The 17,495-nt window shown below is 43.1% G+C and overlaps 1 protein-coding gene across 4 annotated transcripts in view; it reads right to left on the bottom strand.

The window, feature by feature from the left end:
- Positions 1-17,495, bottom strand: part of ZMAT4 (zinc finger matrin-type 4) — a 2,593,958-nt gene that overhangs the window by 2,223,046 nt on the left and 353,417 nt on the right. The gene's annotated exons all lie outside the window — the stretch shown is intronic.

The raw sequence follows: 17,495 nt of genomic DNA, 5'->3' as shown, positions 1-17,495 counted from the left end.
TTCCTTCCTAACTGTGTCGTAGCACTTGCACTATCTCAAATGTTGCTAGGCCGAGTATGGTAGTTAATTTCACATTCTTGTTGTTCATGGCATATAAGAATGTCATAGTATCTTCCCTTGTTCCCTCCTTTGCCTTGAAGCGATTTGAAACACATTGTGTATAGGTGCTATATAAATAAACTAACATATCATGTCATAAGAAGCTCAATGTATTTATGTGTGTGTGTGTTTGTCCGGCTATACAAATCCACACTGTTGAACCCACGTCTACCAGATTTTGCATCGATTCATCCTTTGTCTGGGGAAAGAACGTAGTCTAGACTGTAGGATATTTTGAAAAACAACTTATTGGACACATATTACCCAAACAGGAGTACTGCTTTAGAAACCATGTGCCTATACCACATAGCCCAAAACTTCTCATACAAAAATAACATTAAACCAGATGAGAAAAAAGGTAAATGCACAGTCCAAAGTTGGGAGGGCAGCCTGGTAAAAATTACCAAACACATCCTGATTAATCATATTAAGCTGCCATTAAAAACTCAACGCAAAGAACTGTACTACATGGCCCTACTGCAACTTTTTAAACCATGGAAAAAAGAAGATGATTTATTAGACACCTATGACTCCTATGCAGATGCTTTCAATCTAAGTGAAAGCACCATAACAGATACAAACTTTAGGCAGTACAAAAACATATTGGAAAATGAACGCCAACAAGAAGAACTTCAAGCACAACTAAATGTAGATACTCCTGAGAGCAGTGAACCTTCTCTGACAGGAAGCCAAGAACCACTTGGACAGAATTAGCCATGACTGAAGTAGTGAACACCCATGTGTCAGTATGAAAAATCTGCAGAAGATTTTGCTCTTCTGAAATCACAACAAAACAAGGAGCAGCGTACCATTTTCCTGGAAGTAACTAAAGAAACTGAACATGGTATGCAGCACAAAAGTTAAACTTGTACCTGTCAACACTATAAACCTGTACTGCTGTATGTAAGTGGTCCGGCGGGTTCAGACAAAACATTCTTAATAAAAATCATCAGTAAATTCCTCCAACAATTACCAAACAACAAGCTTTCAGATGTTGTAACCGCCTCCACAAGTTTAGCTGCCTACAACATAGGTGATGTCGTTTTACACCGATTGCTACTCCTTCCAGTAGAACACCAAAACAAATTAGACTACTACAAAGTTTCAACAGAAGCTGCTATGGAGCTATGCAGAGTTTTGAAACAAATGAAAATGCTCCAAATAGATGAGGTGAGCACGGTCTCCACCCTAATGTTGGCTTTGATTATCCTCAGATTGCAAGAGGTCCTCAAAACAGACTACGAAGAACTCTTTGGAGGAAAACATGTTGTTTTTGGAGATCTCCATCAATTAACACCAGTGAAAGGTGAACCTATTTTTAAAACCTTGGGACACAAACTATGCTGTAAAACTCTTGCAAGCATAGGGAATGTAAATATCTTGCAACATTTCAAATACAGAGAACTAACTGAAAACATTCATCAGTCGGCAGACCTCACCTACACCAATATTTTAATTCGGATTGGTCTACTATCTAAAGAAGCTGAGTCTTTCCTAAATACCAGACACATCCATGAGCTATACAGACATAACACATGTCCTACTGATGTCATGGAACAATTAGCACACAGAAATGTCAACTGTATGTCCTTAATGCCAACACTAGCAAGCTGTGCACAATTTAATGAAATTATGCTGAAAAAAGAAATGCAAACACTAGTGCAAATTTACTCCACAGACAAACTGGACGTAAATGGTATGACAATACATGTGTCAACAAGCCATAGCACGAATAAATTCCTTAGAAAAATCTTTCTCTAACACAGCTGGTTTGGAGAAAATGTTAACATTTTGTTTAAACTGTAGTGTAATGCTAAATCATAACCTTGACTTGGAGCAAGGTTTAGTTAATGGAGCACTTGGTACAGTTGTTGGCTTCCAGACATACCCATGTGACAACAGCATTCAGTTTGTCAACATCCACTTTGACAAACTTTCAGAAGTTAAAAGGATAGGACCGTCAACAGTCCAATTCCTTCTTTTCAAAGACATGTATGTATGCAGAGAACAGTTTTTTCTGTTGCTATCATACACAGTCACTATTCATAAATCACAAGGTCTAACCTTAGATAAAGCATAGATTGATTTGTGGCCGCACAGTCTTTAAAGAAGGCATGAATTATGTAGCACTGTCACACCTACGTACACTTGAAGGACTATTTCTAGTCAATTTTGAAGCAGGTAAAGTCAACACTGACATTCCCTGCATTATAGAGTACAATAGACTATGTGCACTCTACACACCCCATCTCAAAATGTACCCTGTCCCTCAAAAACACAAACTTTGTAATAAAAAACTAATGAAATCAGAACGTATACATGATCTCCCAACAGACCAGCAAAGAAATTGAAATCATACTCCATCTCATACTCCATTAACTACCAAAACCATAGAAAAATGTACTGAAAGGAAAATACATGCCCAACTGCACAAAGAGAACGACCTCTTCGAACAAACCATGCAGACTTCCATCAAATGACTCAGACATAGAACTATCTGGTCCATTCAAATTTTCCAATACAACTGGTGTACATTGCTATGCAAATGTACCAATCAGTGTTCTATTCCAACTGCCACCAATTATTAAAATTATTTAAAAAAATCATTTATTGAAATGGCTTGGACCAGCTGTGTTAACAAATGCTACTCCTTCACAGAAATGCAAAAAACAATCCTAAGAACACTTACTGTGTCTCTGGAATAAGGCAGGAATTGGACTACTGTACTGGAATGGTGAGATTCACTATTAACACACAAGAAGATCCACAGGAATTTCTAATGCACTTACTTAAAGTAATGGAAAGCACAAATATACCTATACATGAAATCTTCCAGATTTCATATGTGTGGAAACATATATGCACTCTCTGCAACCATGACATGCAGGAACAAGTCCCTAACGAGTTCTTTGTCTGTGTATCTGTACCTAACTGTGAATCCATTCCATTTCAGCAACTCGTACAAAATGCAAACCATAGCATATTATGTACTACTTGCAATTCCGATAATCGTTCCACCTCACATAGCCAATACATAATACTAATGCTTGTAAGATACAATGCAGATGAACCAAAAACAACTGCAAGCTTACTAGCTTCACATACAGACTAGTATCACTTGGCAAGAAAACAGTAGCCATAATATACCACACAGATGCCACAACCAATGCAGGTCACTATATTGCATACATTAAAAAGCAATGTGCATGGTTTGAATGAAAAGATACTTCCATTACTCTAATGCAGAGATTACCAGCAAATCTTGCAAATGCCTACTTAACATTCTTGAAACCAAAATGTACTCACTGATCTACAAAATTAGAATAATCGACTCCCCAACACCCACCAGTACATATATAATTGCAAAATAAAATTACCTTCTAGTTTGTGGAACTGGATGACTTACCATATAGCAACTATCCAACAAATACCACAGTTTGCCATGCTATACAATGTTTCCCCAATGACCTAATGATTGCAGTCACAAAAAGAAAAGACACAATAATATTCACACTAACATTGTTTCATATTTCAAAAAAGGTAGCAGGCGCTCTTCTCCAGAAGGAACATGGCATGATAACCTGTTCTGAGATCAGAGTTTGCAGCACACGTTTTTTGCTCACTGTACCTTTCACAGATGGGAAATACCCATTTGCATAACAGTCTTTGTCCCGCCCACATGGGCAGTCCAGCACTGAAATGCTATGGCAATTCCTCTCTGAATAAGAGTGCCAACAGCAACCCCATACATGTGTTTCAGCCTCTTTGGGCCTCATCAGTGAGTTAAAGCTGTGCCTCTCTGAGCACATTGAGCAGGTAGTCCATGTCTGGTTGCCCCCAGGTAACTCAGGGTGACCAACCCCAAGTTCCTTGCAAATATTTCAAAAAAGGTATCAGGCGCTCCTCTCCAGAAAGATCATGGCATGATAACCTGTTCTGAGATGAGAGTTTGCAGCACACGCTTTTTGCTCACTGTACCTTTCACAGATGGGAAAGATCCATTTGCATGTCAGTGTTTGTCCCGCCAACATGGGCAGTCCAGCACTGAAATGCTAGCAATTCCTCTCTGAACAAGAGTACCAAAAGCAACCCCATACACGTGTTTCAGCCTTGTTGGGCCTCATCAGTGAGGTGGAGCTGTGCCTCTATGAGCACAGTGAGCAGGGAGTCCATGTCTGGTTGCCCCCAGGTAACTCAGGGTAACCACCCCCAGGTTGCTTGAAAAACCAGGGGCAACATTGCATTTACTTCTTTAGTTTTTCATGCATTAAAGGAGTTCCTAACATGTTAATGGATTGCAGACAATTTAATGGGGCGGTCACATCAATAATTGTCACTCACAAATAAAGACAATCCATTTGAGCGGACCCATTATAAGCGATTGAAAATTATAAATCCAATGTTCTCTCTTTGCCAAATTAGTGTCACTTGACCCGTCGCTTGGATAAACTGTTAACTTTTCCAGGGCAAACCACTCAATATCATTGTGTGGTTCAATGTCATCATTTTGCTTTTTGTAGGTTGCTCAGTTCAAAGACTGATTTTTTTCAGTCTGTTTTAGACAGTCTTCAAAAAACTAAATAACAACATTACATTGCCGCCCTCCACCCCTACCACCACAACCGCCCCATCCCCGACCCCTACCAACACTCCCTCTCAGGTACAATTAATTAGAAATTGGGGGTTTTCACCCCTCAAGTTCCCCTCCCTCAGCCCCCCCACCTCCCTACTTACCCAAGACTCCCCCAACCCAAACATACAACACACACACAAACACACACAATTACCCGGTCTCCCTCAGCAGTGCTTCCGGGTCCTGGCATTGCGGTCAACCCCTGTGTGCACTCGTGTGAGGCAGGAGCATGACAGTACGATTTAGAAAGACTGCTCCTTAGGTCTCACACTCCATCTTAGTCTCACCTCCACCCTTTGCCGTTACTCTTCTTTCCATTACCCTCATGTACCCACTGCTTCCTCCTGCACACTGCTACTCCCTCCTCTACACTAATAATCCCACTCCTCCCTTCAATTACCCAAACACCCTCTTTTCTAACCGTGCACACTCACACAGCAGTACCACATTCACTCTTTAGTCAATAACTCACCTTCTCCAATAATTACCTCCACAGTCTGCTATTCCTTATGCCCTCCTGCTCGTCTCTTGCTTTTCCTACATCTCTAATCTCACCTGAATAGCCCACACTCTTTTCTATCTGCCTACAAAGCTCTCTGCCTCTCCTGAGTGGCACTTTTTCCCCGGCCAATGGGCCATGGCTTGCCCAACCAGGATAAGTGGTATGCCATGCAGGATACAAATAGGGGGCTAAATCCTGCCTATTTCTTCTTTCTCCGGGACTGCCGTGGAACAACATAGGTGGTTTAGGATGTTTCATGTTGCAGTTCATGATTGAGACCATGCCTTTGTGTGCCCAAAAGGTAAGTCCTTGGTTTATAGGGGTTAATTTCCCAGGTAAGAGTCCCTGCTGGTCCAAGGTTTTTCATAGCATTGCCAACTTATGTCACAAATGGGAATCTCAGCGGGACATCCCTGCCACTCATGTAGTGGTGGTGCAGCACCCCCTCTCTCTGCTCCTCTGCTGCCAGTGGTTAGTAGGCTTCAGACTCACTGGATGTTGCTGGTTGGATCACAGTCTCCTGGCAGTGGGATGCTGGATCATGCCTCAAGCTGTAGTGTCCCTTGTTGGGCTTCTCAAAGGTGTTGCTACAAGAAACAGGAGAACACTGACAAGTGTCATGCTGCTGAAGCTTGGCTTGAGATAACAGTACTCTGCACAGAAGCATCCTGGAACCAAAGTGCGGAACAGGAATTCAGACCCTCTCAACAGCCTTCTCCCCTCTCATGGATAGGGCTGGCCCTGGATCTCTCCCTGGTTGGTCCCTCAACCACAGGTTTAGAAGAGTCCACACCCTCTCTTGTCAATACCTCTTGCCCTATGTTTATTCATTTAAATATCAAGAGATTTCATGAATTGTAAAACGAAAACTGTAATCTATATAATCTTTAATCCTTGTAATAAATGTTATGTAGGTAAGTCAAAATGATTCATTAAGTTCCACTTGTTTCCATCATGTTAAAACATACCACTTTTTTGTGTAACGGCATGCTGTACTATTGCCACATGACCTATATCGGATGATAGGTTCCATATTCATCACGCTCAAGATAGCATTTTTATTGAAATTAGGTTTCCTCTTAGCGTGTACAAATGGCTGTTTCAGATTTGCTCCCTTTTTGAATGCAAACAAGTGTGTATCCTGTGTTCCCTAATTCGGGACCACAGGATACACACTTTGGTGTTAAGCAACTGACTAATTTTATATACTATTACTAGTGAAACATACAATCCGATTCATTTCAGTGTGTTTTTATTGTTATCAAATACACTTTCCTTGTCTATAAATGTTGCCCTTTACCTGATCTCTTCAGGAGACTTGGTGGATAAACTCATTTCTACAATCTTTGTTAAATGATCTCTGATTGTATTTAAAAATAATTAACAGAAGTACAATTTCTCCTAGATCTTAAAATTGATTGAAGGTTACGTTATGTCTCAAAGTCTTAGGGCCTAATGTACAGATCATTTTCCAATGGGGTTATGCAATTATACAATGCTTCTGTGAATTAGGCCCTTATGGTGTTGACTAGGGAGATGTAAGGTTGTGTTTTTTTTCTGTAGGTTTTCTAAATTCCATTTCTGACAATGTGTCCATTATTTTTTCGATATACGCAAGGTACACCACTAAGTATGAATGCAGATAGACATTTGATCTTACACCGTGAGCAGATAAGGAGTTCTTTAACATTAATGAAGAGGGCGATTATGTCCAATAGGTCCCTTTCAACTCAACAACAGAAGAGACTGGTTGAGGAATCTGCTGCTATTTCGTCATTCTCTTCTGGAAATGATTCTAGGCTTGGACTACACATTGAGTCCTATGGTCAGTTTACTGAGGAGCTGCTGCACTTATTACTTGGGTGTATCATTGCTGTTTTGCAAGGAGGACTTTATCCACAGTCCTAGAAGCATGATAAATTGTCTTGTTTTTTGAAGAAGGACACGGATGACCTAAGGATGACACTAGGTGATCCTAGATAGACGACTATGCGCCTGATTCACAAAAATGTTTTCAATGGGACTTTCCCATGTTAAAACATGTTTGTAAATCAGGCCTGTTGGCCGGTAAATGCAAATACTATGCAATTTACTTGCCTGACACTCAGTAGATTGCTCAACAGTTGGCTCATCAGAGCTGCCAAACACCAGCACGGGTTCATCAGATTTGATCCACAGTGGGTTAAGCCAATTCGGCCTATGCTATTCTCAACTTCTCTGTCAAGTTTAACTCTTCACTCACCTGACTTTCTTTAGATGCTAATACAGCTTTAAGTAGGATCAAGTGGGATGTCATCTGAGTTGTACATATCTAATATCCATGATCAAGGAATTTTACATGACATTGTTTGTATCAGTTTTGGGCAAAAGTAAGTAATCAATACTGGCCACGATGAGTATAGAGTAGCTAGGCAGAGGTGTTCTTCATCTTGCACTTTATACTGAACCCTTCTTTTGCACTTTATACTGAACTTTGACTCACAGGGTTTTAGATACAGAGATCCCACCATTTTTCGAGTCATCAACCCCTTGTCGCACTATATGCTTTTGATATCACTGTTTATACTTTGTGTGCAGTTAAATCTATCTCCAGACTGAGTTAGATTCTTAACAAGTTTGATGGCATCTCAGACTATGAATACAATATTTAAAAGAGACAGGACCTCATTAAAGTATGGCAAAATAATATAATAATAATACTTTTATGGTGATATAGTCAAACATTTGGACTGTACACAATAACATAAGACATAAGGCATATAGCACATAAAATGTAAGACACATAAAACATGAAACATAGCAAATTGTCATAATAGGAACAATTAATAATACATTACGCATGAATCATAAAGTGTAAAGTATCAAACCTAAAAAGAACATACAATCAATTCATAAATCCTAATAAATCCTAATACATAGTAGAATTAGTAGTACCACACAATACTAATCAGTGTGTTTAAGAAAAAAGGGGGGGGGGGTAAACATCCCATGTTACCATGATCAAAATAGAGCAATGGTTAATTTAGTCTGATATCATAGGTTTAACATGAGTCCAAACCCTGTATAGATCCAGCTGTGCTGCCAAGGTTGTGGTATTGAGACAATAGTCCCAGAACAAGTCCCCAATAATTGCCTCATATCTATGTACCAGCTTGCCATACAAGCATATATATACGGCCCTCAATTTAGTACACTGGGTTAGAACATGTCTCGAAGATTCATTAAGATCAGGGCAGTTACAGATTCGACAAATCCTGTTTTCCCAAGCCACCCCCACCCGAGGCCCTGTGACATCGAGTACCGGTAACTGGTTTACTCGCAACCTTAATAAGAAATACCTAACTTCAGTGGCCGGGCATAAAAACAGATAAGGTTGGGTCTTGCAGAATCTGTGGACCACATGAGAGATTGCCTCATATCCTTTTAGTTTAGCTAGGTGATCGTAGTTTGAACACCAATCCCATCTGTTAAATTTATGCTCAAAAGCTTTTTTCAAGTGGATAAATGGCCTTTCTTTAATTTTAGCATAAGACCAACCGATCTGTTCCAAAAGAGATTCATTTAGCTGTTTACAATTAAGCCCTTGAGGGTGCTTCTCAGAATGGAAGCTGCGTCCAGCCAAAGCAAGCAATTTGCACGAAGGGGTGGTGCATGCTTTCAGGCAAAATATGCCATGCGCACGCAATTCCATACCTCTCAATGAAATGAGGCCCAGTTATAGGCGGAGACATTGCATTGAGCACGAAGGGCCCATGCCCAAAACAGTGCTCTAATAATGACCCTCCAAGATATTCAACCACGCCAGGTCCTGTATGGCCAAGTCTTCCAGGCCATAAAGGATATATGGTACGAAACATTGCTGGCATAGCTTTATAATGCCAGCCATACTATAACCAGCAGTACCCTTTGTAATTTTAATAGCTTGGAGAGTAAGTAGTTTAGCTCGCCGCTGTTTGTGGGTAATTATCTGGTCGTATTTAAGCGGTGCATCAAATTCCAAGCCTAAATAAGGGTAGGAATGTGTAACAGCTATCGTGCCCATAGCAGTGTCGATCCCCAGGCGATTGGGCCCCTTTCTAGCAATAGCAACAATCTTGGTCTTATCCAAATTGATAGTTAGACCCAACTGTGATGCATAAGCCCATTGCTCTGATAGCGTATGATCAAATAATATCAGATCTTCGGCATTAAGCATCCCCACAATGGGGACAGTTAGATGTTAATGCCATACAAGGGAGCAAATCGAAATATAAAGATCGTATAGCATAGGGGCTGACACACCCCTGTTTGACTCCCAGGTTAACGTGGATAGGGTCAGACACACCACCCTCATTGTTTAATCTAACCCTAGTTGTATTGTCACTGCTCAGAGTAGCATTCATTTTCTGATCCAGCACCCTGATGTTATGGGTTGTGCTTGATCCAGGTCTGAATCCTGTCTGGGCAAAGTTCAGTATCGAATTTGCAGTTACCCAAGTCTCCAGTTCCCTAAAAACAGTTGTGAAGATCTTGCTCGTAACGTCACACATGGACAGCAGCTTTTAATTAGACGTACTACACCGGTCTCCCCTTTCGTGGACCAGGATGAGTACCAACTGTCGCCACGTTCGAAGGTATAGAGCAGGACCTGCAAACTCGGGAGAATAGGGTAAGTAGTACAGGAGCCCAGTTGGTCAGGTCCTTTTTTAATACTGAGTTGGCCAGACCATTTGGACCAGGGGCGTTGGGAGACTTGAGTTTCAAAATGGCCTGTTTAACTATTTTTTGGGTTCAGGGGTAAAGGCTATGGCCCCACACACTCATGCTAGCATGGGCTACAAGGGATTTTCCTGTAGAACTTATCGGTAATATAGGTGACCCATTGAGCCCCAGGGAAAGGGTTCAGGATTCTCAGGTTCTGCTCACCTCCTGCATGTGAGACAGGTGCCATATTCTCTGACTAATTTTGCTGCACATAGTCTCAACAAACCGCTGCCACTTCCCTCTTAGCAGGGTCTGGTGATAGGAGCACAGCCGCAAGCAGTATTTATGCTTAATATCTTTTATATTGGGAGAGGTCTGAAAGAGACCCACAGCAGACTGATTAGCTGCTCTAAGGGCTCTAATGGCCCTATGAATATCACATTTATGGTCACGGATAGTAAAGTCAAAGGAATTGAGTCCCCCCGCATTCCTTGTTATCCTCGGGCATGTTTGTTTTGAGACAGGCCTTGTGTTAAGGGTTTTTACCCCAGAGTGCCTGGGCCACCCTGAAGCCCAGGGGGAAGGTGAGAAGGCTCATCCTGTCAATAAACTTAGGGGTCCACTGAATCCTGTTCCCTGGGTGATTGGACACCACTTCACTACACGCGCTCAAAGCTACATCCCCACCCACCCTCCTCATGCTGAAGGTGAGAGTGGCATGGTCGCTGGAGGCGTTCAAAGAGGTCTGTAGTTATAATACCTGCCCTAACAGGCACTCAGTGGCTGCCATATAGTCCAGTATAGTGGATTTGGCCCACGCTGCTCAGGTCAAATGGCCTCGTTGATCTCCGGCGGTACGCCCATTTAATATCGTACAGTTCCTTTCCCTAAGGAAGTCTAGCCACACTTCCCCCTTTTTGTTGGGCTTCACCAGCGGTATATTGTCAGCTACATTGTTATACTACCCACAGCCCCTCTCATCCACACATCTGGTATTCAAGTCTCCACATAATATTAAAGGAGGGGAAGCTGTTCCAGGGTGCCAAGCAGTACAAATGGAATCCAGTTGATTGCCTATGGTCTCAGTGTGCAAATCTCCTGGCGGGTCGTACACATTTACCAACAGGATTTTATTGATCTCCCCCAACCACCCTGCGGGGATATCTCAACTGCAAGTATGTTACCACCCAATTTATCCTGGTAAATTAGTCTAGAGTTAAGGGATGATTTAACACTGATTAACAAACTCCCTGATCGGCCCTGCTCACCTCTAACAGCCATGGTCTGATAGGTAGCAAAACCATCAAATTCAATCTCGAATGCGACCCATGTTTCCTGTATTATAAAGACTTCACTTGACAGGAGTGATTCCCGAGAGTCCCCCCCCGGGTTTAGTCAATGACTGAAGCCCCTCGTATTCCAAATAATTATGGTTGTATTTCACTCAGAGGTATTCCTATGGGCAAGCTTTCCCTTTAACCATTCCCAGCCCTGATCATCACTGAGTTTAGTCAGCGGCTGAGGAGAGAGTTCTAGTTAGGGTGCGCTAGCCCCTGAGCATCTGCACTTAGCTCAACCCACTGGCCCAACCTCCCTAGGAAAAGGCGGGTCAAGGGTATAGCCCAAATATCCCAGGGATGACTAATGAAGCCTAATAAGGGTTGCAGTCTCAGGTAGATAACAGTGAATTTTTGAAAATGTTCACCCAGGTAACCGTAAAGCTTCAATAAAAACAAAGTTGCTCATTTAATATCCGAAGCGACTGAATTTTGTAAAACAGAGCTAATAATTTAGAGCAATTTCACTGTGTGCCAGCCTTAGTGCCTTCGGCTGGTGAGATGGTCAAAATTTGCGGATCCACTTTACTATTAGGGACCTGATTTATACAGGCCTCAGTTCGAGGGAGCAGGGTATCTTGGACACCTTTTTTGTGCACCTGCTGCACTTTAGCCAAACCCGTCACAGCTGGACAGACAGGTGGGCCTCCAGGAGGCCCTAATGGGTTGGCAGGCAAAGGTTACACCCCCTCTGACCTCTCATCGAGTATCTAGCTGCTCAATGTTCCCATTGTCTGTGCCAATCTCCTTTTTCGGCGAGCAGCTCTCTTGCGTTGTTTTTTTTTATATATTGTTGCTAAGAGGTCGAAGAGTGTAATTTAATGGTTGTGATACCACAGGGGGTCTGGGCTCCATGGAGGGCAAATCATTTTTGGATGGATTAAGCACCTTCACATTAGATCTTTTATCAAGTCCGACCTGCCACCGTGAGCGGGGCTTCTCAATTGTGGGTACCCCTATTTCCCCTATAGCAGGAGTTTGTCGGGCCGATACTTGCTCTGCTTCCTTAAGCATTGTGGACACAGACAAAGGCGAATCTCCCTGTAGGTCTATGATTGGGGTCCCTACTCGGATTCTGGGCAGCTTATGTAATACCGCTATAGCTGCTCCTTGTAGTTTTAAATCCTCATGTATTGTGCCGCACCGTTTGAGTAGTATTTTTATGGCAAAGCTCAGGATCCCATGGCTCTGCGCCATTTTTGAAGTATCCTGGGTACTGAATTCTTCATGCGAAGCTTCTAGCAAGGGTGCCGTCGAATCATACACCATGTTAGGGCTTGCTGAGAGTTGAGGTGCAGTAAGGGAGGGAACCTGTGGTGTGCCCCCAGAAGAAGGACACCCCTCTGGTACAGGCACGTGTTCTTCCACTTGTGCCAAATGGGATCTACTTGGTTCACACCCCAATTTCCCCTCTTCAATATCAGGGCTCCCTGGCAAGGTTTTATTGATTGCTTCACCCCTCTCTCGACTCCCCTGGGGGGTGGTAGAATGTTCTTGCAGCGCATAGCATAATTTACAATAATGAATCATTGTCCAGGTCAAGGGGGTGATAGCTACCTTCAGCCTCAAGTACGTGTAAAGTAATGTCTGGGAAGGTGGGGACTGCTCTTGTGCAGGCATCTTTAAAGGAAAGTAGGCATCCATTGGGCCTTTAAGTGGTAAAGTATCTTTTGCCCTAGGCACAGGGCAGCCATTTTTCACAGATTATGCTGACCGGTCCAGCCAAATAGCAGGCTTTTTCCCTGAGCGGTGACCATATGGCTTCTTGACGCGGGTGCTCACCATTTTGCTGCGGCTAGTTGCTTTTCTCAGCATCTATCTTCACAAAGCAAGGGTTAATAGATCAGACCCGCCGTCGGACTACCAGTGAATGAGAGAAAAAGTGTAGGTCCATAATTTGGGGACAGCACTAACCATCCGAAGGCTATGGGAGACTGCCTCTGCCACACTCCCTCTGACCGTAACGCCACACTTTCAAACCCAATGTCGGGTAGTAAACGTAATAAACATGCAGTCCCAGGTGCCATCAAGGTTCTTGGAAGATTATTCTCAGGAATGATTCAGGGATTCAATGGGACAATACACCCATGCAGAGATTGTAAAAAATCAGCACAATACCTGTGGCGAGTGACAAGTGGTTTGCGGTCCTCACGGGAAGCACAGCAAACACACTGCGCACACCGTGCACTGCGTGCCAGGAGGGGATTAAGAGTCCTGCCCCTCTACAAGTATGCAATAGACATGGAAAGCAGACTACTACTCAAAAGAACACCTCCTGTAGCAAACACAGTAAACACACTGCACACTGGCGAAATTACTTTCACTTTTCCCACTCCGGGTGTGGAGGATTTACCTCCACATCATGCTGGAGGTAAATACACAAACCTTCCACTGAAAAATCAGCAGAATTGCCGCCCATGGTCATTCTGGCTACAGCCCCATTTCGTCCTATGGACTCAAAAAAATGGAGACTAACACCATCTACCACCACGTGTAGTCCTGTGGTAAACCCACCAGATCAAGTGGCAGTAACAGTAATTCTGTTTGGCGACATTCCGGCGGATTTACCGCCAAACTCGTAATGAGAGCCACATTGCCTGGCATCGGATTATTATGATGTTGGCAGTGATATTAATTTAAAACAAGTTTCTTCAACATTGTCTTTTGAAACTGGCAGGGCTCACTCCCCTTAGTACTGTCGGCACAACAGATCTTGCCAAAATGATTGTATTACCCACATGTTCCTATTGTTTAATGGTGCTGCTTATTCATTTGGATTTAAATGCTGTAGACGTAGTTAGATTCAATCATATTCGAGTTTGTATGGGATTAAAAGACTTGCTGGCTCAGGGATGGATTGCTGTTACATAATGTTCAATATTATAATTGGGCCTCAATGTTGACAAGGTTAAAAGGCCTATTCTTCAGTGACTCCACATGTAGGGGTTTTTCTTCTAAGAAATGTAGGACAAATACAAAAGGGGACACCCACTACAGAGATCCTAGATACTTTACAATTGTGTGGCTAAAGACTTTGCAAGCATCATTTTGAAACTGGGAAGAAATGTGTCAGGTTGGTCTTATTTTGTGACTACAGCACTGTACATTTTTGTGATCTAATGGAGCCCTTTCAAGTAGGTTTGATGAAAATAAAATATGACTAACATGTGAACAATTATACTTCTGAAAATTTTGAGGAAGCTTTATAATTGTAGTTGTATTCGTTTGAGGAATCATAGTCTCAGGGTGATTTCAGATATGTAAACATGTGTTCTTCAAAAATGTACAAATTGTAGATTATCTTAGTAAAATATTGTTTCTCTCTCTGCTTCTTTAACAGGTATGATCTTTAGCAGGGCCATAACTGAGCGCAGTACAATCCCAGTTTATTATTGTCAGTTGCTGGAAAATCTATGCCAGGGTCTTGATATAGAACAGTGTTGTCCAACTTCAGGCCTTGGGGGACAGGATCCTGATGGGTTTTCAGGATATCCCTCATTAATATTCATGAGGAAAAATGTGCATATATTTAGAAGCAATGTATGCAAATTCACCTCATGAATATTATTGAGAGATAGCCTGAAACTCTGACAAGGATCCACCATCAAGGACTGGAGTTGGACAACCCCGAAAACAGCACCACATTGACCAGTTTTGTCACGTTTATTACACGGTCACACTGAACTCAGGGAGTTCCTTTCCCCCAACCAAGGTGGCCCACAACAAATAACTATGATTTTGATTGAGGTTCAATTTGGTAAGGCTTCCAACCCGTCTCGCACCGAACCCCAACAAATACCCGGTGCCACACCGGACTAGGAGCCAGGCTGGTGTGTAGTAAGAAATTTGACAGACTAACAACAGCCACCAATGTTGTGACAACACAAGAACAAAATTGGCTTCCATAATGGCTCCAACACAGAGATAATACTGTGATGTGCAGTTACAATTTCCTGCCGCTTTCTTTTCAAATTACCACCAATACAGAAAAATAACAATTCAAGACACACAGTAATTGCTGACTTGGTTATAATACTTTTTCTCCCAACAACCCGTAGCAGGCCCGGTCTTACACCAGATTGCACCCCAGGCGGGAAGCATTGTTGGCACCCCTCGCCCACATCTGACCCCTAAAAATGACAACCAACAAATGTGATACAAATGTCGTAAATAGGGCACTTCATTAAAAACCAGATAGAAATACAAATGCAATAGAAAATGCATACACGAGACACTAGGTGACAGTCTTAGAATGTTACCTATATTATGTGTTCACAAAGCAACTTTTCTTGACTTTGCCCTTGTGAATTGAAGCACAGCGTCGGATGCTAGCGCTTTGAGACATACCAATGATGCATAAGGCATTATACAAATGCCAAGTAACATAACATAATACTTCATTAAATTGGCTTTGCATATCCACCCAAATTGCACAGGACGAATGGCATTTGTTTTTTCATAAAATCAACACACACAAAACCAAGAGAGGATATTTTCTTCTAATAGTGTTTTTTAAAATGTTAAAAGGTGTGCCTGTTTTAAACTCTAAGAACCAATACAAATGTTTTCCCGGGAACTTGCAGTACCGAAATGGGACATTTCACCTTTAGCTGTTTGTTATTTTTCATCAGGTTATATAATGCAGTGTGGTGAAGTGTCCGGCCTACAAACCTGATGACTGTGGTCCGATCCCCAAGGTCGGCTTTAATGCATAAATTCAAAGATGACATTCAATGTTTCCCATTTTAGCCGGGGTGGGAACTGAGTCTACCCTCTGAAAAAAGTGAGTGGACTCCGCCCCCCCGCGTGTACCCTCGACTTTAGCCCTGCTACTCTCATTCCATGTGCTAGAGTGCCCTGTACCACGGACACAAGCAGTAGTCCTCAGCCACAACTCATTACTGGTTCAATTTAAGGTTGCCTTTTCAAAAATCAATTGAATAACCCTAAAGTTGCACCCCTGTTCCTGAGAACCTGCACATGTTTGCAATTTCCGAACTCTTAACACAAAAACATTCAGCAAAGCTATTGCGTTCATAGGTCAGGCGCATTGCAATGATGGTCTCTGAAATGCAAGCTTACGACGTTCACGGGTTCGAACCCCTGGTGCTGCGCTTAGAGGCTGGTCCCTGGTATGTAGTGCGATATAAAAGTTCACTTAACTGACACAAACAGCTTGTCACTGTTGACACAAAACACCTAGAAACCCACACACAGACACAGAGCTGCTCAGTTTACCTAGGAAGGCATTAGCAAAATTAGCTTGCATTTTCCCTCTCCCCCCACCTCTCTTTCATATCGGTCACTGCACCTGGATCCAATGCAAATGACAACCGCCTGTGGTATACATTTTAATCACATAAAAATCCATGGGATGCGTGGATGCAATTACACACTGTTTTCTTTGCCAACCCATTCCTGTCTACTGCCTCCCTGCCTCCCCTTGTCATCTCCTTCTACTCATCAGTTCCTTCCTCCACTGTCGCCCATTCCCCTTGCTCGCGCCCTCCGCTTTCGCCCACTCTCCCTTAACCCCATTGGACCATTTACCTACCCTGATTTCTTCGCTCACCCCCGCCCCCATGATGATCCCTCTTCTGTTCACTTCAGACCCCACCCATTTTCCCTCGCCCTTTCACTTCTTATTTCCTCACCTTCTGTTCCCCCCTCTACTTATCCTATTGCATTCCCCCTTGTGTTGTCCTCCTTCGATTTTCTCTAACCCCTTTCTCTCACTCTGTTCTCCAGCCTTTCCTTCCATTCCTATTGCTCTTCCACTCCCTCTCCTCTTGTATCCCCTTTATCTCGTCTCCCTCCACTCCTCGTCTCCCCCTCACCGCCCCTCCCCTGTTTGTCTGCTTCTGCTGAGTGGCAGGGTGTTATAGAGAGCCGAGGACTCCCTAACATCACAGATCCAGGAAGAGGCACTCCTGCTCCTGGTTTAAAAGCAGAAGAGACCCAACTCTCGTCAGCAGCAGCAGTCCCGGGCTCTCTCGTGGTTCACAGGGCAGCCCCCGCGCCGTGCTGTCCCTGCTTCTCCCATACTGTCAGGGTACATGGGATGGAAACAGGACGTAGGGGAGAGATGAAAGGAAAGAGCGGGTGGAAGGGTCTGTGCGCCACTGAGAGGCTGCAGTGTCCATGCAGGGTGTGTGCTGAAGCAGTCTACCTCTCACACACATCCTGCAGCAGTCTGTCTACACGAGATGGAAGCAAAACCCTCCACGGCCTGGGGCAGGGG

This window comes from Ambystoma mexicanum, chromosome 10 (assembly GCF_040938575.1).
Source record: "Ambystoma mexicanum isolate Mex_15411 chromosome 10, UKY_AmexF1_1, whole genome shotgun sequence".
Lineage (NCBI taxonomy): Eukaryota > Metazoa > Chordata > Amphibia > Caudata > Ambystomatidae > Ambystoma > Ambystoma mexicanum.
This window is presented reverse-complemented; position numbering and strand designations above follow the sequence as displayed.